Source organism: Scyliorhinus torazame, chromosome 8 (genome assembly GCF_047496885.1).
Source record: "Scyliorhinus torazame isolate Kashiwa2021f chromosome 8, sScyTor2.1, whole genome shotgun sequence".
In the NCBI taxonomy this organism is placed as follows: Eukaryota; Metazoa; Chordata; class Chondrichthyes; order Carcharhiniformes; family Scyliorhinidae; genus Scyliorhinus; species Scyliorhinus torazame.
The window spans coordinates 228,360,517-228,384,387 of NC_092714.1; the positions used below are offsets into that span (position 1 = coordinate 228,360,517).

Genomic DNA, 23,871 nt, shown 5'->3' on the forward strand with positions numbered 1-23,871 from the left:
TTTTCCAGCATTTTCAATTTTTGTTTCAAATTATTTTTTCTTTTGCTTGCCTGCTCGGCACCTGGATAGGATTTCTTTATTGTCACGTGTACCGAAGTACAGTGAAAAGTATTTTTCTGCGAGCAGCTTAACAGATCATTAAGTACATGGAAAGAAAAGGGAATAAAAGAAAATACATAATAGGGCAACACAAGGTATACAATGTAACTACATAAGCACCGGCATCGGATGAAGCATACAGGGGTGCAGTGTTAATGAGGTCAGTCCATAAGAGAGTCATTTAGGAGTCTGGTAACAGCGGGGAAGAAGATGTTTTTGAGTCCGTTTGTGCGTGTTTTCAGACTTATCTTCCATAAGTATCTCCTGCCCGATGGAAGAAATTAGAAGTAAGCCGGGTGGGAGGGGTCTTTGATTATGCTGCCGGCTTTCCCCACGCAGCGGGAGGTGGAGATGGAGTCAATGGATGGGAGGCAGGTTCGTGTGAAAAACTGGGCTGTGTTCACGACTCTCTGAAGTTTCTTGCGGTCCTGGGCCGAGCAGTTGCCATACCAGGCTGTGATGCAGCCAGATAGGGTGCTTTCTCTTGATCTCGTACAAGAACAATCTAAAAGCCAACTTACTTTTGTTAAATGCAATTTTTAAATAAAGAGGATCGCTCATTTTATTAAGTTCTGTTTAATTTATTAATTTCTATTTTATTATGGGTGGCATGGTTAGGACAGTTGCTTCGCAGCACCAGGGTCCCAGGTTCGATTCCCGGTTTTGGGTCACTGTGCGGAGTCTGCACGTTCTCCCTGTGTCTGCGTGGGTTTCCTCTCAGTGCTTTGGTTTCCTCACGCAAGTCCCAAAAGACGTGCTGTTAGGTAATATGTGGGGTAATCTGGACTTTCTGAATTCTCCCTCCCTGTACCCGAACAGGCGCCGGAGTGTGGCGACTAGGGGCTTTTCACAGTAACTTCATTGCAGTGTTAATGTAAGCCTACTTGTGACAATAAGGATTACTAAATTAAGTTCTATTTAAATTCCTATCCTACATTTTAAACTTCTTTAAATTTTAAGTTCCTAGCCTGAATATTCACTCGGTTCATGAAGATCATTTATTCCTCTCATAATTTTCCTGTGCCAAGGCAGACTCTTTCTCTTGCTGAGAGTTGGCCCTTTAATCAGAGTAGCTAAATTCACCAGTCTATTATTAACCATGTTTTTTTATGATCATTTAATTTCTAATGAGTGTCTGGCTCTTTAGGGAAAGCTAAAACACTACAATTTGCAAGCATGACAAGAATTCTTCCATACATTGGTTTTGTCAGAGGATTCATCTTCTGCCCTAACTATTATACATTGGACATTGGTTCTTCTGTTCATTTCATTTCTCTTTTTGTTTTAGTTGGTATTAATCTCAATAGATCTATCTTTTGAGTAATGTTAATGAATATTTAATTAAGTGCTTCATCTGAGAACTGTAATAATGTTATAACCATCATATCACCTTTTTCACTGTCACATCATTGTCTTTGTAACAGCCCTAGTACAATTTTACTCTTCTTCCATTGTTCCTTGAATGGCACATCATCGCTCTCTTCACAGCTGAGACTGGTTTTGTATCCGATCTTTTTGTTGCCGCCCAATCTACATTACACTCACTTGCCTCTGATTATGCTAAGTGGCTACAGTCATTACTAAACTAATATAGTATAGAAAATGCCTCTAAGGAGAAGCACGCTAAGTATTTGAGGGAGAAAGGAATAGAGAATATGCAGATAGGGTTAGATGTAGTATAGTGGGAAGAGGCTCATGTGGAGCATAAGCACTGACACAGAGCAGTTAAGCTGAATGGCCTATTTCTGTAATTTATATTCTTTATAATTCTATGTCATTTTGTACAAATGATCTTGTTTGGTGAATGAGATTATTCATGAAGGCCCCACCTTCTTAACCTTGCCCCTGGCTTGAGGTGCGTTGATCCTCAGGTTAAACCACCACCAGTCAGCTTTCCCCCTCAAAGGGAAAAGCAGCTTATGGTCATCTGGGACTATGGCGACTTTACCTTTGCCTTGGTGAATGTACTTGAGTCCTGCTTCACCTGGATATTTTGTCAAACTATTTACCAGTTCTGTGTACGTTAAATTTGATTAATCCTGTGCTTCTCCTTTGGTACTGGACTGTCGTGAGCAGATCCAACATTTGTTTTAATACTTTCTGCGTAAAGTTTGGAGATTATTTTCCTTAACATGTCCAAAAATTCTTGTATTCGTCACCTCGGTGCTTGTACATTTTAGAAGTGATTTCATGATCTATTTGTAACAGTTAAGTGAATTTTCCCCAGTTCTTACCATTTCTGAACCATGTTGGTTATCTGATTACCAATGCATTCATTTCCTTCATAACACCAGGAAATGCTGGAAAGACTGAACAAGTCTGGCATCATCTGCGGAGGGAGAAACAGAGTTAACGTTTCAAGTCCATGTGACCCTTCTTCAGAGCTTTTATTTGATCACATTTGCTTCCTCAACTTTATGTGCTCTATTCCTGACATATTTTTGACTTGTGAACTCAGAATATGTATAATGTCGTCAGTATTTGTGTTCTTTTCTGAATATCACCTTGCTTCTTCATTGTGGCAGTCTTGTTGAGCCTGGATGGTTTAAAGTACTCCAATTTAGGCACTTGTTTGCAATTTCTCCTTGCATTTTAACTATTGAGTTCATGTATTAAAACTTTGATCCCACAATTTTCTGTTATCAGTGACAGTGGTAGAATGTTTATGTTCACAACGCAACTCCTTGTGTGAATACATTTCTCCTGCATTTGTTTTTAACAATATTAATGAAGCATGTATGTCCTTTTGTTCTGGGCTTTAAACCACACATCATAGCCATCATCAAGATCAATCATTTTTATTTCTGCAACATTGTTTTCTATTCCAGCTACATCTCTCTACCACTGACAATCTTAGCCATATTTTTGTCTATAATTTAAAGTTGCTGTTCCTTAATAGTTCCTGGGCGGGATTCTCCGCCGGCGGGATTCTCCGTTTTGCCGGCGCCCGGGGGTTTCCCACGGCCTGGGGCTGCCCCACAATGGGAAACCCCATTGACCGGCCGGTGTAACGGAGAATTCCACCGGCGGATCGGGGCAGAAATGTGGCGCGACGGGGCGGAGAATCCAGCCCCATATATTTTATCCTGCGTGAACTTTAAGCTATCTAAAATGATCGCGCCATTCGATTAAATCATGGTCACTCTGTACCTCAGCACCATTTTCTTATCTTTCCTCCATATTCTTTGATACCCTAACCGTACAAAGTCTTGAAAATTTATGTTGATTCAGCATCCACAGCTTTTTGGAGGAAAGACGTTCTCTAGAAACTCAGGGCAATGCCTTGACCAGTCAGAGTCAAGTTGCCTGGTTTAAATTTTCAAACAATGCTTGGCAGTTAACTGTCAGTCACTATTAACTGATGCATTCTCCATGGCAATGCATGTTATCAGTAGTCCCTTCTCATACAATATAATGGTATTCTTGCGAATGTCCTGATGAGTACAAGATTAAAAACTTTGACAAAATATCTTTTTACAGCAATATTCTAAACAACTTGAACAAATCACCCATTAACATCTTAATCTGTAGAAATATCAAACCTAATTGTATCCTTTGATCATCATTATATTGTATCCTCTCAGGCATCATCCTGTTGCATTAATGCGACACTACTTCCAAAGCTTATACATTCTCCCTTGGGGAATGTCTTGAACTATAAAAGATTATCCAGAATGAGGTGTGACCAGTGCTCTGTGTAACTGAAGTAACTCTTGCTTTTTTAGTTTTGCATTAACAATGCTACAATAATACATGTTGTATTTGTTGCAGCTTTTGCTGCTGCTGCTTTGTGTAAGGAAAGTGCTATTTTCCAGAAACCATGAAAAGACTTGCTTCAACATATGTGAGGAAACATGTAAAAAATCCCTTCTAGATTCCTTCCCTAAAGATGTGGGGCTGAATCTTACCATATTTTTTCAAAGTGTCAGTTCCGGTGAGAAAACTGGTAACGGGGAATCTCACAGAATGCTGAGCCGCTTTACCAACATTTTTTTCAACACGTGAATCATTCTCGTGGTGGCCTGCTGATGATTCACTCGCCCCGGGACAATTTCACCTCTGCAATCAGTGGGACGCTCCTTATAAACGCCTCCCCGGCTCTTGTTTCAGATCCATTCGGGGGAACGGCTGCCAGAAGCCAGCACCAAGATTCTCCGAGAGAGCCATTACCAAACTCCTTGATGATGTGCGGGTTAGGTGGATTGGCCATGATAAATTGCCCTTAGTGTCCAAAATTGCCCTTAGTGTTGGGTGGGGTTACTGGGTTATGGGGATAGGGTGGCGGTGTTGACCTTGGGTAGGGTGCTCTTTCCAAGAGCCGGTGCAGACTCGATGGGCTGAATGGCCTCCTTCTGCACTGTAAATTCTATGATGTGGGACAGAAGTGGGAAGTCCTATACCCACATTCCCGCAGATGTCCATCCACCGAGGTCACCACACCCACCTGGGAGGCAGTGGCAGCCTTAGTGAGTGCCAGCTTGCTGCAGAAGGGGACAGGGCAACAGTGCCACAGGGAGGTGAATGACCACATTTGCGAAGCCAGGCTAAGTCTGTCTCCCAATACACCCCTTCACACCGGCATGGTGATCTCTCACCCAGCCACCTCATGGGTGCCTAACATCTATCATCCAGCCCTTTCCCCGCACCCCCACACTCCTCATGCTCACCTCAGTAGCTAATTTGCTCTTCACATCCCAGCTCCCACTCAAGTCCCACGCAGGCCAGACGTCATCACCATCTGAAATGGCAGGACTCCCACCTACACTCTGCCCATCTGATTCTTTGCAAGATAAATGCGAGCATAACTGCTGTGAGCCAGGATTGCATGGGTGCAGAGGGCAAAGTGGGGGGAGCAGACATAAACGAGAAACCTCAAGACAGGTTATTATGTTTCAAGCCTCACATCATTTATCTCCCATGATGCACAAATGCCATCTTCCTTCCCTTGCAGGGCAATCAGTCGACCAACCAGCACCATCCTCGAGCCCTATGAACACCACCCCCCCCGAGAAGCTCCAAGGGAGACCTCTTGGAGACCAACATAGAAGAGGCATCACATATGTTACACGCCCCCCCCCCCCTCTGCCCCACCCTCCACCAGTACAAATACTCACACCTTGGTGGGATTAACTAGTAGGCGGGCTTCTGAATCACTCACTGGTGACCAGCTCACAACAGAAGATCCACAGCAGGTGGAGGAAGGAATAACCCAGGGATCTGATACTTGGAGGGATGTTGGAGGCTAGGGCTTTGCTGAGTCTCTGGCCGATGATGTGTCCCTGGATCTGATCATCCAAGAGCAGCAGGAACTGCAAAGGTAGAGTCCTAAGCATCAGGAAGGGATGTTAGCGTCCCTCCTTGGCTGACGGCAGGAGTTCCATGGTGCAGAGTTTCAACTGCATGATGTTTGCACATGGTGGGAATCCATGAGTGTCAGCCGCAGAGGATGATGGGGCTTCTGAGTCTCACTCCAGTTGTCCCAAGTCCCATGAGGAGCACAGGGTCCCCTGGCACCCCAAGGGAAGAGGATCGTCAGGGACACAACTCGGCGCCTTCCACCCAGGAGACCCTTGGGCTGTCCAGCCCATCTGACAACTCCTGCCCTGTGAGCGAAACACCTCCAGCCCCACACACCAAGGAGGGCAGCACTGAAACACCCTTGCAGCCTGAAAGCTGATCTGAAACCTCAAGATCCTGATCCCCCCAGGGGTCGCCAGCCAAGGTCATGTTAGGCAACAGAGTGTGGAAGGCAGAAAGCCGCCTCAACATCAGCTGTGGATCCTGGGGATACACCTAAAGCTGTGTCACCATTGTGATAGAGCTGTTATAGCTGTTGCATTAAACATCACTTTGTTCACCTACAGATCCCCACTCTGCCATTTCATGGTGCCAAGTTCTTCAAACCCCACGCACACTCGGTACTTTATCCTTGTGGAGTGTGAGAATCACAGCGCTATGTCTCTCCCATCTCCCACACTGATGACTCAATAAAAATGCACTACTGCTGGCGTTCCCCCACCCCCCCCAGGAATGCCCCATCCATGGAAGATCTTCAGCATCAACGCTCTGGCCTCTCATGTCTGCCACTCTTTTCCAGTTATGAGGAGGCCCTGGGCTGTCAAAGTGTTGAGAGGCTTCCCACCTTGGATGTAAGTTGGAGGAAAACACCAAGACCCCTGACCTCAGAGGGGGCTTCAGTAGCTGAGATAAGTCATTCAGCACCTCTGAACCCCATGATAAGCCCGTTCATTGGCAGGACGCATTCAGCTCTCTGTCAGGCAAGTGGCTGAGGATGAGAGAAGCATCGCTCTGTCCCCAATGCAAGTCATCATCATTCTCCTGCAGAGATTGCCCAATGGCTTTAGCGCTCTGCCCATGAATGTAGGCACCATCATGGGTATCTTCTGCTAGCGCTACATTAATGACTTGATGTTAGGTCCCATGGTGGGAGAGCTCTTCACTCCCTAGTCCTGGTTGTCCCCAAAACGAGAAGCTTTGTGTTTATCCCTAGCTCCTTGGCCCATGAGGGCCCTGGCAATCGTCCGAGGTTCTTACTCTTCCTCCGCATGTTGATCCTCGCCACCCACCTCAACCACCTCTTCATCATTGGTGATGTGGTGCTCCCACACCTGGTACAGCTGGTCTCCGCATGCAGTGCAGAGTACAGCAGACCAGAATGATGTGACACACCGTCTGTGGGCTGTATTGGAGGGCATCCCCCAACCAGTCCAGGCACTGGAACTGCATCTTCAACAGTCCAACCGCCTGCTCAACCAGCATGCATGTTGTTGCATGAGCTTCATTATACCCATGAGACTCAGCGGGTGTTTGGGCCTCCGCACTGGTGTTATCAGCCACCTCCTTAGGGGCACTCCCTGTCCTCGAGAGGCCATCCCTCCAGCCGCTGCCCTCCCTCAAAGATGACTGGGAATCTACGCGCATCCCAAGATGTAGCTGTCATGGACACTCCTGGGAAGCATGATCTGCATTGTATGGTCACAGACCATTTGGACATTAAGGGAGTGATATTCTTTGTGTATCATGAAAGGCGCTACATGCCAACATGGAGACCACAGAGCCACCTGGGTGCAATCGAAGACACCCTGCACTTGGGGCATTCCTGCTAAGTGGGTGAATGCCATGGCCCTCGCATCCTAGCTCACCTGGTCCCGGTCCAAGTTGATCTACATGTTGGCCCTAACGAATAGTGCATCTGTGACCTCCCTTATGTGCTTGTGTGTGGCTGATTGGGAAATGGTGCACAGGTCAGCCGTGCTGCTCTGAAACGGACTGCTGGAGTTTCAGAGCGGTGCTGCCCTACAGGGTTGTAGGCATCTTGCATAACCTGGCAAAGTGGTCTCCTATCCCCCGGGACAGACACAGTTTTTTCTGGCACTGTAGCTCTGTATTCTGGAGGTGGGATCTTCAATGTTGGAATACCCTTGGTTGGTTTGGTCTCCTCCGAGGCCCCGCCGCCTGTGGCCCTGCTCCCAGAAGAGCAACAGTTCCAGCCTCCCCCTCCTCTGTCGGGCACTGTTCATTGACTGCTTGCAGCAGTACATCGATGTCGCTGCTGCTGGTCGATTACAATCAATCAAATTGCAAACTTGACTGGCTCCACGATTCTCCAGAATCAGAATCATGAAAGCAAGGTGATGGGGGTTTGACAGCGCCCTGACCCTCAGCTCTCTTCCCCATCAACAAGCATCTCCCCACTAAGCCTCTCTCCCTTCCCTTTCACACAATAACCACATCCCCACACTTGTCCGTCTCAACTCCATCTGGATTGAGCATATCCACATAGCACAACAAGGCCGCACAGTGGGTAGCACTGTTACTTCACAGCTCAAGGGTCCCAGATTCGATTCCCAGCTTGTGTCACTGTTTGTGCAGAGTCAGCACCTTCTCCCTGTGTCTGCATGGGTTTCTTCCAGGTGCTCCGGTTTCCTCCCACAAGTCCCAAAAGACGTGCTGTTAGGTAATTTGGACATTCTGAATTCTCCCTCTGTGCACCTGAACAGGCACCGGAATGTGGCGACGAGGGGCTTTTCACAGTAACTTCATTGCAGTGCAATCTATGCCTACTTGTGACAATAAAAGATTATTATTATTATTAGAGAGTCTCAGTGATACCTAACCCCCAATCACCCCCCGTGACATCAAATCGTGCCCGCTGAATATTCAGTGAGGGAGGGGGGTTGACTGGGAGTCTCAGGGTGAGTGCTTGTTAATGACATGCTAATGTATTAAAAAGAAGTTCCTGGGCTCCCACAACATTTTTCACATTAATCCGTTGGCGAGTGGGGTTGAAAATCAGAAATTGTGATATCGCCTTGGAGAGAATCACGTTTTTCAATTCTCGTTGAATTTTCTGCCTGCGCCACTATTCTCACTGGTGACCAACGCGAGATCAAAATCACCCTCGTGTAGTCCTTTCCCTGTGGCATAACCCAGGGAACTAAGCAGAGTAATGCATTTTGTGCTAAACAGTACTCCAGTCCTCACAAAGCAGTTGCTTTGTGCAATTCCGTGGGAGATCCATCAGTTTGTATACATTGGATTGTTTGGTCAGTCATGCTTCAGCTGTCACATTTCCTATGTCATACTTCATATGAAAACAATGCATTACGCTTGTATCTGATAAATGAAATTAAATGTTCATAAAACAGCATCAAACCATTACAGAAGGTGGAGGAAATGCATGAGTTTGACATGAAGGAAATGGAGAGATCAATTTCTAATGAGAAGCTGGTAACGTTAAAATACCACATCCAACATATGTGATCAGTAGAATAAATAAGAAAGAAAGCAAAATAAATTATTCCAAATCTTAACTGATAATGTTTTAGTTACCATCTTGTTAACTTTATTTAGCAGAACAATTAGACCTGGAAATAAGAGTTTAACTGACAAAATATATGTACAAGAAAATGTTTAAACTCGGATGTGAAATATCACTGTCTGTAATCTTGTTTTAATAATAATAATCTTTATTCGCATCACAAGTATGCTCACATCAATACTACAATATCGCCTTGCCTTGTAAGTTGCCTTGTAAAAAAAACATTTCCACTGGAAACATTTGTCTGTTGTGAGGACCCTGCGCCTCAAATTCACTTGGGTTAGCAGATATTTTCATTTTAGTTGAAGAGACTCAAGAGAGTAGCAGGCTTCAACCTCTCATATGCACCAATGCCTACAACTTTCATTCATATGATTAAGAGCAAAACTGGCCATCCGGGGTGTTATAACCCTCATGAGACCCATGGGGATGATCCGATTAATCTCCCCCTCAGCCTCGTGGAGTATGAGCTCCCCCGCTGAGGAGCCTCCGCCCGTCAGTGCGATAGGAAACTCTGGACATTAAAAGCCGGCCCAGGTAGGAGCGGAGCTGCAGAGTAGTCCTGGCTGGGACTGGGACTGCTACTTGTATATACATTATTTTGGTAATAAGCCATTCGCTTTAATTCTCCTTTCCGGACTCCTCTGTGACTACTAAACAGGTTATAACAGTACTATCTGTTATAAGCCTGGCTACTTCAACAGCAAATTACTGAAATGGAAACCTCCAAAAAAGCAATTTAAAGTAATTGGAATGTGGGTTATTTTCTAAGGTAACTTGTGAAACACAAACATAATGAGCTTGATTTTACAGCCAGCAATAAAGACAACTTTCTCAAGTAGTATACTTGATCCAAAATAGCCTGTTCCCGAGTTAATTCCTTGACATTCTGTTCTAGGAATCTATCTTGTATACATTCCATGAATTCATTCTCCAAACTATTACTGCAAACTTGGTTTTCCAGGTCTATATTTCCCATGATGACAGTGTTACCTTATGACACTGTTACGACACCCTGGATGAGTGTGCAGTCAATTCCAGCCCCAAAGATCCTGGAATCCCAACATAAGTGAATTAACCAATAATTTGTGTATTTTCCTGAGCCTGGTTACCCTTGACTGCTCCAATGAGTTACGGGCACCAGACTTATAAGTGAAACTTTAGAAAAAAATGTTTATTTATAACAAGAGTAAAAGATGAACATATAATGGAAATAATTGAACAATGGTCTACTGGTCTAACTATTCCTAAACACCATCCCACCCTCCACCCAGACACACAAAACAGACACACGGTGGTGGGGGCAGGAAAGGCTAAAGAAAACCAGGGATTAAAAGGTATGAGAGATTTGAGGATCTTCGCTGCGGAGGTTGAGGTCTTTGTACGGGGTGATCTCTTCAGAATGCAAGGTATTGAACCATCGGATCTTCAAGCAGGGCAATTCAGGCTAGATTCTCAGCCTGTGAAATCCCCTCTAGGAACACACTTTAACTTGTGCTGGGTTTAACCTTACCCTTGGAAGATGCACTTCAAGTCTGCTCAGTTTTTGATATGTGATTAGCTTCAGCAGACTCACCAGCAGTTTGTCTCAGTGAAACAGAGTATCAGAGCAGAAGTTCTCGCGAGGCCTTCGAGTGGTCTGGTAATTTTAATGGGAGAGGAATCCATAAAATTCCCCTCCCCAGCTCTATCTTCAGACTTTGAATGCTCACTAATTGCTCTGTTTACCTGAAGATAACTTCCAGCTAAATTTTGAGAGAGAATTTCACCCCTCTGGGAGAGAAACTCAAAAGGATTCCGCATAGTTCTGCAGCTCCAACAAAACTGAAACCAAACACACAGAGAATGACCCAGCAGGGCATTCCAGAAAAAAAGACCAATCTGCATCGAGGATCGGCTTAGCCTGGGATTGCAATGGGGTTGATTGGTTGCTAGCCAACTCCATCGAAATGATATCACAGGCTATGCCACAGAGCAAACTGAATCAAAGGGGGTCTGCTGGATCAGTCCAAGTAAGAATTTGCAGCGGGGGGTGGGGTTCAGTTGAAAGCCAAAAGTCTGTAATATTGCGTAGGACAGGAATTTAAAAAGAGAAACACGGAACAGACAAGGATTTAACAAGTTCCTTACAACACACACCTCTAATTTACACACTTCAACTGTCATAGGACTGAAAACTCCCAGCAAAGTTTTTTGCCACTTTCTGCTCTTAGCTCCACCCAAAATGATTCTACATTTTTAAGACTCTTTCTCTTTAGTGTCATTATCCCTTCCAGGGTTACCCCTCTTTTTTCATTTTACCTATCTCTTCTAAAAGTTAAGTATCCAGGAACATTTAGTTCCTAAACTTGATCACTTTGCCACCATGGGCTGGATTTTACGTAGTCCTATCAGCGGGTTTGAAGGTGGGTAGGGCCAGATAAAGCCTAGTGGGTGGCCTTCATCTACCTGCCTGCCCTCAATTTTCTGAAGTTTTATGAAAGGGATGGGGGTGGTGTAAAGTGACCATCCCACCCTTGGTCTATTTTCTTTACAATAAACTTGCAGATGGTGCGTACATGTTTCACCAGGATTTAGTTAATTCAGGCATAATTTCATCAACGTTTTATTGGTTGCTCAATAAATAAATCACATACCAAGAGCAGATAGACTGGGAGTTTGTAGTTCACAGTCACAGTGTGCTGCAGTGGTTAGGCACAGTAACACCTTCTTTCATTGAAGGAGGCAGTAGTTATGGAATGAATCTGGTCAAACAAATCTAGTCTCATCCAGGCAACCCATCCTTGCCTATGAGCATATCCCTTGTCCAGGGTCTTCCTGGAATAATGGGGATCCAGGACTAGGCGATAGTGGCTTGAGGCCATTAAGTGGCCAATTGTATCTTAGAATCAGCGCATCCTACAGTGCAGAAGGAGGCCATTTGGCCCATTGAGTCTGCACCGACACTCAAAAACAGCACTCTACCCAGGTCCAGTCAGTCGTTCACCCCACCCCACCCTCGTAAACTAACCTAGACATTGCTGGAGAATAAGGGACAATTTAGCATGGCCAATCGACCTAACCTGCACACCTTTGGACTATGGGAGGAAACCAGGACATCTGGATGAAATCCACGCAGACACTGGGATAACGTGCAAACTGCAGACAGAGAATCACCCAAGGCTGGAATTGAACCCGGGTCCCTGTCATTGTGAGGCAGCAGTGTTAACCACAGAGCCACCCTACCGCCATCACTTAATTAAGTGGCTGGACCTATTGGGTGAAGTTCTCCCCAAACGGCGCGATGTCCGCCGACTGGCGCCCAAAACGGCACCAATCAGACGGGCATCGCGCCGCCCCAAAGGTGCGGCCCCAACATTGAGGGGCTAGGCCGGCGCCGGAGGGATTTCCGACCCGCCAGCTGGCGGAAACGGCGTTTGTTGCCCCGCCAGCTGGCGCGGAAATGACATATCGGGGCGGTGCATGCGCAGGAGCGTCAGCGGCCGCTGACAGTTTCCCGCGCATGCGCAGTGGGGAGAGTCTCTTCCGCCTCCGCCATGGTGGAGACCGTGGCGGAGGCGGAAGGGAAAGAGTGCCCCCACGGCACAGGCCCGCCCGCGGACCGGTGGGCCCCGATCACGGGCCAGGCCACCATGGGGGCACCCCCCGGGGCCAGATCGCCCCACACCCCCCCCCCAGGACCCTGGAGCCCACCCACGCCGCCTTGCCCCGCCGGTAAATAGCTACTCTAATTTACGCCGGCGGGACAGGCAATTTCTCGGCGGGACTTCGGCCCATCCGGGCCGGAGACTCGAGCGGGGGGGCCCGCCAACCGGCGCGGCCCGATTCCCGCCCCCGCCGAATATCCGGTACCGGAGACTTCGGCAACCGGCGGGGGCGGGATTCACGGCGGCCAACGGCCATTCTCCGACCTGGCGGGGGGGTCGGAGAATGACGCCCATTATCTTAGTTATTGTCACTGTCTCTTCCCAACACACTCTGCTTATTTTCATCCAAAACTGCACTGGAACCATAACAATTCATTAGCTGTTTTTGATTTTGGAACATGTAAGGTCAGAGATGCTGGAAGCCATCACAAGCAAAGTTGAAAGTGGTTTTAACAAAAAAAATGAACTACATTTAAAAAAAAAAATCTTCTAAAGCATAATGTCATGGGAGGAGTGTCCCTTTAAGAAAGGTTTTTGTCTTATCACATGGCTTCAGTAATGTCATTGTGTGGGTGGAGCTGGGCTGTGGCTCTGTGAGTTTTACTTTCACTTTGAGTTTGGACTGGTTTGAGCTGCACAGGTTGAAAGAAGTGTTTCTCTATCTTCATTTTAAAAGCTGTTCCAGACTACTTGGTAACTTAAAAGAGATAATTGCTTTCTGGAAGGAATACAAATCTGCTGTTTGAAAAGGGGAACAGAGTATCAATAACGACAGCCTTATACCAGTGAGAGTGCCATGTGCTGGGCCACGTCTTTGAAAAGAGGTTTCTGGTTTTACTCAGATTTTGTTATTGAATTGGAACAATTAAGTGGGGATTCATGAAGGGTTAGACATAGATTACTGTAGCTGTGTGGGGGTTTTATGTTTGTAATTGAAAAAAATTCATGCTGTGTGTCTTTATACAAATGTTAACTAAGTTCTTAGAATAAAACTTGTTTTTTTGATTAAAAGCGCCTAAGAAGTCTGTTGAATAACACCTGAAAGGCAGGCTCCTCTACTCATCCTAGCCAAATTCAACCAAAGTTACTGGTCAGGTGAACTCCATAATATACTTTGGAGTTTTTTAAACCCTGGGCCATAACAATAAGCATTTTTTGTTTCACAAAAATAGTTTTAGTAACTACGTGCAAGTGAAGCACACTGCTTTTGTTCATTGCTTTATACTTGCATCTGCTAACGAGCTGATTTTAATCAGACCGATTTGTAGTAACTTCCAATACATTGCATCATCGTCAGTTTCATTCAGCCTTGCTCCAGTGCAGCTACCTTTCTCTCTATGGTCATTGTTAGGTCAGGCTTCAAAAAACCTGAAAGATTTTGCATTATGTGTAATTATGTCTTTAATTAGCAACAATTTGGTGAGGCTTGTGACATAGCAAATTAAGTTAGAAAGCTTGTTTATCCAGAAAGAATTCGCTTCACAGAAACCATGTGATACCTTTACAGTACAAAGGGTTTTCTTTTTCTGCAGCGTCACATTTGTTCAAGAGAGGCTAAATATCATACAAAAGATGTATATCTTTCTCCTTTTTATTAACCGCACATATTATTTGCAGCACCCCTATATGAAGAGGAGAAGGGACAATATTAAACTGACAACATATAAATAACACCTTGTTATTTGTTTGTCATTAAAATTGCCACTATCATGATTTCCAGTTATATTTTTGTGAATATTTTAATTTCTTGTATTTTGTTTAATCTCACTTATTTCACTGCCAGGTGTGAAAACATTTCACCATACCAATACAAATGCCACCTAAAATCGCACCGCCTTAGCATTAAGAAGATTTATTTGGCAGTACAACATCGATCACAGATTGAAATCTCATTATTTTAGCCGTCACACTGATGCAAATGTATAGAACAAGGAATTATTTAATTTCATTCTTTGAATATATGTGACATGACAATCCTGCTGGTGCAGTAACTTTGTGTTAGCAACTGGAGTCATTGAATACAAGTATTGCAAAGTTAAAGTCTGAACTAGATACTCTTTCATGTTTAGCTTCTTGGGTATCTCCTGTAAGTGAATCTTACATTCCCTATGATTAGGAGATTAATTTTATTGCGCAATATCCAGTTATTCGAACATCTGATCTGGAGATCGTAACAATTGCACTGTGAATTGGATATTGTAATCTTGCACTTGTCCTCTGTTGTAGGGTGTTGGATACTGCCCGGTAAGTCTTAATAAAGTTTTTGTAGTCTTAAGTAGGCTAACTATATTTATTAACTGCAAGAACTATGTACATACATGCAGTAGAGCATTCAGGCTGGTTGCTGTCTCCATGCTTGCTTGTGCACTTCGTTGACTCCGAGGTGTAGGTCACATGATTCTCTTACATCGCTGTGAACAGTACTGCAGTGAGTCCCACATCAACCCTATATTTACCACACCCATATACTACAACTTAACCCCCCCACCCAGTCTTCATCCAATGCATTTCATGTTATTCTAGTTTAGCTTATGTATTTACATCATTATTACTACCCCATCTCTCCCTTCAAATCTCTGAGTTCATAGGTTCAGGTGGTTTGGACATCCTGTAACTCTTCGACTACTGTTGGAGGAATAGTAGGTGCTGTCGTTGCAGATAAGTTCTGTTAATTTGAAGGTTGTTCAGGCATCTGGATATATTTATATACTGTTTTTCCATTCCTTGGTATTGAACCACTCTCTGTAGATTCGGAGTTGTGGTGATAGGTGGTTGTTGTTCTATCCCCTTTCTTGCGGGGTGGTCGAATGTTGTGCTCATCTCCATGACACTTCTTCCTCTTCTTCATCGTGTTGATTGTTGTGATGTCCTTTCCTGTTATGAGGATGTGTTTTTTTAGTAAGTTCGCCGTTGCATTTGACTGTGGTAGAGTGTAGAATGTGGGAGGTTGACCAGGAGTATATTAGAAGAACCAAGTCTAGCTGCCCAATTGGAACGGGTTCCGTTATTTGCAGGTACGGGACTATGTGAGGAAGCAGGTGATGTCTTTTCCTGATCTGCCACCCTCGGGTCTACAGGACAAGGTGGTGTCGAAGGAGGGTGTTGGGGAGGTTAAGGTGTCTGAGGTTTACAAAGAGTTAATGGACTGGGAGGGAGCCCTGATAGGAGAAGTGAAGAGGAAATGAGAGGAGGAGCTGGGGAAAGAAATGGAGATCAGGTGTTGCTAATTGTGTTTCTCTTAATTTGGCTCTGAAGGTGGCGGCAAATATGGTCGCCTTCCTTATTTCTAATTACGCTTGCTCTAGAGTCGTCAGGTATCTTTCAATACCGCCACAAGGTTCAAAACCGAATACTGATCAAAGACTCAATACACCAGTTAGTAAGTTCAAACTCAATGCTCATTTATTTACACACAGTCAAATATACTCATGCATAAAACTCTATAGACTAAACTATCACTATTACTAAAAGTCTGTACTTAGCTTCGGGCGCCCACTCAGTCAGAGGAACAATGGCCTTTGTTCGGTTCTGAAGCTGCGGGGGTCGAATTGGTACGGAATAACAGCGAGGAGCGTCTGTCTCGTAGCGTGCATTGACCTTCGACTTACTTGTTCTGATGTTGCTGTTGGGCAGGTCTCTACTTGGTGAGAGCCGGGGCCGCAAGAGAGCGATTCTCTCTTGGGGGATTTTTCTTATACCCAAAAGGGGCTTTGTGCGCTTTTGGATGGGCCTTGAACTTGGCCCCAATTAATTAGGCCGTTTCCCAATCGTTCTCATCGATTTCCTCCAATAGAGGGGTGGGTGCCCTGATTGCTGGGCGTGTCCTAGGTGGCTGTTGGCCTGCTTTGTTCTGGTCTCCTCTGGCGCCGGGGTGTCTGTCTTGGTATTGTTTACTTAAATGTTACCTTTTTGTTCCCAGGGATGGCTCATTAGTATGGAAATGGTTTGCAGTATCGGTCTTGTCTGGGATCTATGGCTCCAATCAACAGACAAACCTTGCACCTGCTTGCTTTCTTAGTATTGTCCATTTTCCCTGCAATCTTTGCAGAGTGTCCATTTTGTAATCGGGAAGTGGCCATCCCAGATGGCTACACACTCTCCTTGTGATCCTCAACGCGAAGTGTGAAGGATCACATTACTGCGTCATCTTCGTTCTCTGACCAAGCGGGACATCCGTAAGCAGTTCATGGGCTCTACACTGCCCTATCCAATGAAACGCAAATTTTTATCTAAAATCATTTTACTTACATACATCAGTATAAAACTCTATGGGGCGCTATGACATTCAGGCATGCATTACAAAGTAAAAAACTGGAACCTCTAACTATCCTCAATAAACTATCAAAATTAATCTACAACACTTTAAATGTACAAAATAGCAGCAACACAAGTTTCTCTGGCCTGGCAGTCAGACACAGAGGTTTACATTTCTTTATTGAACAAAACACACATAAAGAGAAGCGGATGCACTTTAATTCATGTCAAGGGGTTCGGGGGTTTGGTGAAGTCCAAAAATAGGGGACCTAAACGTGTATACCGGGGCTCTTGAGCAGTAGGCTCTCTTTTGCCATTTTCTGATTCTAAATGTCTGCACGACACTGCAAAGTATCGCCAGTACTAAGAGGGCTTCTACTATGTACGATAGTGAGTACCAGGAGATAAACGTATCACACCAGGTCGGGGTATCGTTAACTGTCTTAGGACTAACTATCCCGGGGTTCTGTGTATGGCAGGGGTTCGAATCATTCATGGCCTGTGTGGTAGGGGTCAGGGAGGTAGCATCCGCGCGCAAGTGAAGGGATCCCACTCAGATCCAGGTGAAAAATATGGAGGTCGTGTTCATCTTTCCGTCTTTCTGTCTTCTTTGTCTTCCTCTGGGGTTCCTGAGGTTCCGGAGTTCTATGGACACAAGCATAATATCTGTTATTATCTTGCTTAAGATCTCGTATGTCTGTCTGTCTTTTGTTGCCAATTACCCATTATAATTGGTCACCATCTGTGACTCCCTCATTTTTTCTTTTAAACCAAATATTTGGGACAAGACATCCTAGAAAAATACTGACATAGTGCGAGCTGTCTCGCAGCCTGTTCGATCTACCATCTTGGTGTTTGAGGACGTAAATAGCATACGGAAGCAACCTAAGGGTCGCCAAAAACAAACAAAAGAATTTCGAACTGAAAGTGCCAAAATGGGGTGCGCATGGGCTGTGGCGGGTAACAAATAGGTGGAATCCCCGGGTAGGACGGTGATCAGTGCCGTATGTGCTCTACCCGAGCGTAGCTGACCAGAGGGGGGGTCATCAGGCAGGGTGGGGACCAGTGCCGTTTCTCCACTGCCTGAGCGACCGGCAAGAACGGGTAAGAATGTGGTCGTCGTGGGGGGCTGCCTCTCGTGATCGAATCAGGAGAGTAGCTATGAGTAGTGTCTGTCGACAAACTAGTTCCTCTGAACGGTTGTGTGTCGACAAACCTGTTACATTAACAGGCATTGGGCGTCAAAAGGGTGGTGGCGTGGGGCCATGAAAAACTTCCAAATTTACACACAACAAACATGTACATTAAACGAATAAGCTTACAACAAACATAGTGCAAGTTCCATCAAAAAGGACACCGTATCTCTCCATCGGTTCCTTTTCTCCATCATCTGGACACCTCATTACTCAGTAGCGAACAGCGTCGCAAAAGGATTCGTTTGGTGGGAGTCAGACTCTATGTCATCATCTTCTTCCGGCTGCCATACTCTTGACTGGAGTAGTTTGGCTAAAGCTGCTTGGGGTGAATTGGGGTTCATCTCATCATTCCGGATGAGCCTGAACGAATTGTCGCGGTGCAAAAATCGTGTGTCGAGGTTGGAGCTGCTAGGCTGTAATCCGTAATCGTCGGGCGGTGGGTCTGGGTCAGGGGCTTTAATGTATGTGATTTCGGAGGGGTCACTGGAATCATGCTCGGATTCGCTGGGAGTGGGGCCTGGTGCGGGGGTATAATCGTAACGTGGTGTGCTGTGGCTGTTGTCATTGCTGTCGCTATCACTATCACTGTCGCTGCTGATTGAAGGAAGGGAGAGGCGGAGTCGTGCCTCTGGGGGTGGAGTTGAAGCTATGTCTGAGGGGGGCAGCACGGTGGCGCAGTAGGTTAGCACTGCGGCCTCACGGCGCCGAGGTCCCAGGTTCGATCCCGGCTCTGGGTCACTGTCCGTGTGGAGTTTGCACATTCTCCCCGTGTTTGTGTGGGTTTCGCCCCCACAACCCAAAAATGTGCAAGCTAGGTGGATTGGCCATGCTAAAGTGCCCCTTAATTGGAAAAAATGAATTGGGTACTTTAAAATTAAAAAAAAAGAAGTTGTGTCTGAGGACGGGCTGGACTGGCTGGGGGAGGGTAGGAATACGTCATCTGTGGGCGGGGCGTGCTCGTCTGCTGCTGCGAGCAAGATGTGGTGTGAATGGTTGTTCTGCAAGCCATAAGTCTTAAGCTGGTTTATGTGAAACCACGCAGACTTGCCATTGGGATATGTAATTTTGTATACCGAGGGGCTGACTTTGTCCGAAATGGAGTACCGTCCGGAAAATTTGGGGGAAAGGAATGAACTGGGGTTGTATAGGGAAAGCATCATTTGCTGCCATACTACAAACTCGGTGGCATGTACCTTTTTGTCGAAACAAGCCTTGCTTTGTTTCTTCCTGGTCCCAAGTCTCACAGCTGCTGCGAGCTGGGCTGCCTTTATATTCTCAATAAGCTGCTGTACAGCATTTTCATGCGTGAGGGCGGTGACTGCGGGGCTGGCCAAATCCAGTCCTAATAAATACTCTGTCCCTTTCATGGGGAATCTGGTCATGAGGGTGTGGGGGGTGTATCCTGTGGACGTGGATACCGTGTTTCTTAGGAACATTAAAGCAAATGGGAGAACTAAATCCCAGGTGCTGTTGTTCTGTTGCACCATTTTCCTGAGAGTGGCTTTTAGAGTTCTGTTCATCCTCTCTACAACGCCGCTTGACTGGGGGTGGTATGCGATGTGAAACTTCTGCCTAATTCCGAAAATTGTGAGGACGTTTTTCATTACTCGTCCTGTAAAATGGGAGCCTTGATCGGACTCTATACTGCATGGGAGGCCCCATCTTGTAAAGATGTGCTGTGTCAGTATTTTAGCTGTTGTTTTGGCCGTATTCGTTCTCAATGGAAAAGCTTTCACCCATTTTGTGAAGGTGTCGATGACCACCAACACATACTTATAACCATTTCTGCAGGGGGATAGGGGTCCTATGTAGTCTATCTGCAAATTCGTCCAGGGGCCATTAACGAGGCAGGTGTGACTAAGCTGAGCCTTTCGTGCATATCTGTCCGGATTCTTGTGGGCACAGATTAAGCAATTCTCTATGTAGTGAATAACATTGGCTTTTAAATCAGACTCCAGCAGAGCGGTCTGAGGTGGGCTAGGGTGGGTTCAATGCCTTGATGTCCATGATTGTCATGTAACTGACAAATAATCTGGTTCCTGTCCTGGCTGTGAACTACATAAATGCCTTCTTTTAAAATCAGGCCGTCGTGTGTGGTGATTGCGTTTTTAAACTTGCCATACGGGGCTGGGAAGGCTCCTTTTAAAACTTCCCTGAGTTTTTCATCTTCCTGCTGTGCCTTTGCTAGATCCTGAGTGTTGGTCTGTGAGACCTGAACCGCGTGTACTGGGGTGCTCTCGGGGGGGGGGGGGGGGGGGGGTTCCAAAAGTAACCATGCCTGGAACCTGCCTTTGCTAGGGCATCTGTTTTAACATTACAGAGGGGAAGAACGCTGGTGACTGTGAACCTTAATTATGCCATATTTCCTATTTTTGGCTGTCTCTAGGATATGTCGGAGTAATGGGGCTGAGGGTAGGGGTTTTCCGTCTGCGGAAAGGAATCCTCTAGTTTCCCACAGGGGTAGGAATTCCGTCAAACTATTACAGACATACAAGTTGCCCAAATAGATGTCTGCTGGGGTCGGGAACGAGTCGGGGTGGTCTACAATAGAAGCGATTGCTGCCAGTTCTGCTGCCTGTGAGCCTAAGTGTCCTGGCAACTTTAGTGAAATCTCATCTAGGGCGCGTCCCTGCGCGTCCTCTACATAAATACCGCAACCGGTAATTCTTTTTCCATTCAAAACTGTGGAGGAGTCATCCACATAAATTTTCAGAGGTGCACACGTGTCTGTTGGCTGGGGTCTCTGGGGTGTATTACCTGTTTTCCTGGGAGGTGTTTTAGGTATAAATCGGCCTGTGTTGTGTTTTGTGGTGATGATCTCACACTCGTGAGAGGTTCCTGCATATTGCAAATTATCGGCAAGGAAGGTGTGGGTCTTTTGACTGTAATGTCCCGTCCCTGTAAAGAAGGGTCCAACGGGCTGCACGGATTTGGCTGACTGTGCCATCTTTAAGTCGACCATCTAACAATAGCTGTGTTGGGGTGTGTTCAGTGAGAATGGTGATGGGGTTGAGTCCTGTAATGTAGGCGAAGTACTGTACTGCCCAAAAAACTGCGAGCAGGTGCCTTTCACAGGCGGAAAATTCTTGCTCTACAGGGTCTAAAACGCGTGAGGTGTGTGCTACGGGGCGTAATTGGTCATGGCGTTCCTGGAGGAGCACGGCCGAAAGGGTTCGGTCGGTGCTTGCAACTTCAATTGCGTATGGGAAAAGAAGATCTGGGACCTGTACTGCGGGGGCTATGCTGAGGGCTCTTTTTAAAGCGTCCACGGCATCTGTATGCTGTGGAAGCCATTCCCAAGGTGCCTTTTTCTTGAGAAGGTCGGATAGGGGCGCTGCTTTTGTGGCGAAACCATCGATATGGTTTCGGCAGTAGGCAAGCAGTCCTAAAAATGACCGGAGGGCTGAGACATTGTGGGGAAGGGACAATTTGACGATCGAGTCAATTCTCTTTTGCTCGATCTCGCGTTTACCATGTGTGATTACTCTACCCAAGTAAATCACTTTCTCTTGCAAAATCTGGGCCTTCTTGGGGTTGACTTTACAACCAATTTCGTTTAGGAGTGCTAGGAGTTCGGCGAGAAGCGTAATATGCTCTCCCTTTGTGTCTGTCTGTAGTAGTAGGTCGTCTACATACTGGACCAGACAATCGGGTCGGGAAAATGTTGCTAGTCCATTTGCCAGCTGTCGGTGGAAAATGGAGGGGGAGTTGTGGAAGCCTTGTAGCAGGCATGTCCACGTATACTGTTGCCCTTGGAATGTAGAGGCAAATTTGTACTGGCACGCTTTAGCCAATGGAATGGACCAAAAGCCATTGCTAATGTCCAAAACCGAAATTTTGTTTGACTGGAGTCCCTGTTTGAGCATGGTCTCGGGACTCGTGGCTACGGTGGGGGCTGCTGCTGGGGTTACTTTGTTCAGTTCCCGGCAATCAATGGTCAGTCGCCATGATCCATCGGGTTTCCTGACGGGCCAAATTGGTGCGCTGTTTGTGGAGGCTACTGATCTGAGTACGCCTTGGTCAAGTAAACTCTGTATTACCTTTGAGATTTCTCCCTCTGCTTCCTGGGGAAATCCGTACTGCTTCTGGGGTCTGGTGTCGGGACCTGTAATGTTCACAAAGCCAGCTAATTTGCCACAGTCGTGCTTGTGCTGTGGAAATGCTGCTTTGTGTTCCTGCAGGACTGCCCTAACCTGTTTGTCTGTACTAATGGCTCGAGGGTCGAAGCAGAAGTCTCCTACTGAGCTAATCCTGTTTTCATACTCTCCAATTGTGAACGTGGCAGGGGCTCGTTCTGCCTTTGCCATTTTCCAAACACACTTGTTTACCGGATCAAAAGAAAGGTTGTGGGAGCTCATAAAATCGATCCCTAGGATATATTCAGCTGTCTGGGGCAGATGAACCAAAACTACGGGGTGCTTAGTTGTGATGTTCCCTATTTGTATCGCTACAGGGGCTGTGATGTGTCCTTGTTGCAAATGATCTGTAAAGCCGCTGAGTGTGATGGTGTCTGTTGTGGGCCACGTATCTCGCTGAAACATCGTGGAGGAATTGAGTGTGGTGCGGGACCCTCCTGTGTCCCAAAGAAATTCTACGGGGTGTCCCCGGACTTTGCCTGCTACGACCGGTCTACCGGACTTGTCCCAAAGGGTGTCGCAGACCCAAGTTGGGGAGCCCGAACACCGTCAGTCGGTGCCGTTCATGTCTATGTTCTCTGAATGGGCACTAACGCTATGGATTGGCTTTGCCCTATTCTTATTTAGGGTGCCTGTCTGTTGGCTTCTCTGCTGCTTTTGGAGCGCGTTGCACTCTCGTGCAAAGTGTCCTAATTGTCCACAATTGTAACATTCCTGGGGTTTTGGCTGTGGTGGGCTGTTCCTGCCCTCATTTACCCATGCGGGGTTCTGGTGCGCTTTAACTGGATTCATACCTGCCTGCTCTTCCTCGGGTTTTGCAAATGCGGTTTTGCCTTGGACGGATTGTTCCCAAGCGCGGGGCAATCTCTTCAAAACACATTTCTCGTTGTGGGCCTCGTTTGAAGGGTCGTAATTTGCGCAGGCTCTCTGCCCTGCGTCTGTCGCATGAGAGACTAGGATGCGAGTCCATTTGGCCATATTATCTGGGGAAAAATGGGATCGGGCTAACTCTCCGAAAACCGCTGTGAAATGTATCCACGAGCGTCCAGCAAACTCTGTGGGGTGCTCTGTCTTCTTTTGCCTACACTTATTTAGGCCTTCTCCTCTGTTATAGTGGATCGCATCTAGGATTTCTGTGTGCATCTCTTGGAGTGTGCCTCCTCCTACATTCTGTGGGTCGGGAAGGGCTGCCACGACTGAAGGGTCGAGGCTTAAAACTGTGAGCTTCACTTGCTCATTTTCGTCAAGGCACTACATGGTAGCCTGCTGTTTAACTCTAGCGAAAAACTGGTGGGGGTCTGATGTGGGAAGGAACGGTGTAATTTTTCCACATGCGTGCCATAATTGGGTCACGGTTAACGGGGTTGTATACAGGAAATCTGCGTTTCCTTCAGCTGCGGCCCTGCGGTGTGTGGTTACAGGGTTCATGGGGGTGTGTTCTGCCTATTCAGTCGGGGGTTGGGGTGCTTACCTCTTTTGGAGTTTTTCTTGCGTACATGTTCCATGTACGTATCTGTGGGCAGTCTCATTTAACTCCTGCCAATCGGGCCCGTTTTCCTGGTCTAATTGGGGTCCAAACGTATTTTGAAACCCATTCTGAACAGAAAGCAGAGATTGCAATTCTGCAATTTGCTTCCGGCACTTTGCGTGATCTACAGAGCTCTGCCTTTGTTCCGTTGTGTAAGTGTGGAGCGCTC

The 23,871-nt window shown here is 46.3% G+C and overlaps 1 protein-coding gene across 4 annotated transcripts in view; it reads left to right on the forward strand.

Annotated features, from left to right (window-relative positions):
- The window catches only part of znf512b (zinc finger protein 512B), a 189,959-nt gene that overhangs the window by 76,279 nt on the left and 89,809 nt on the right, over nucleotides 1-23,871 (forward strand). The gene's annotated exons all lie outside the window — the stretch shown is intronic.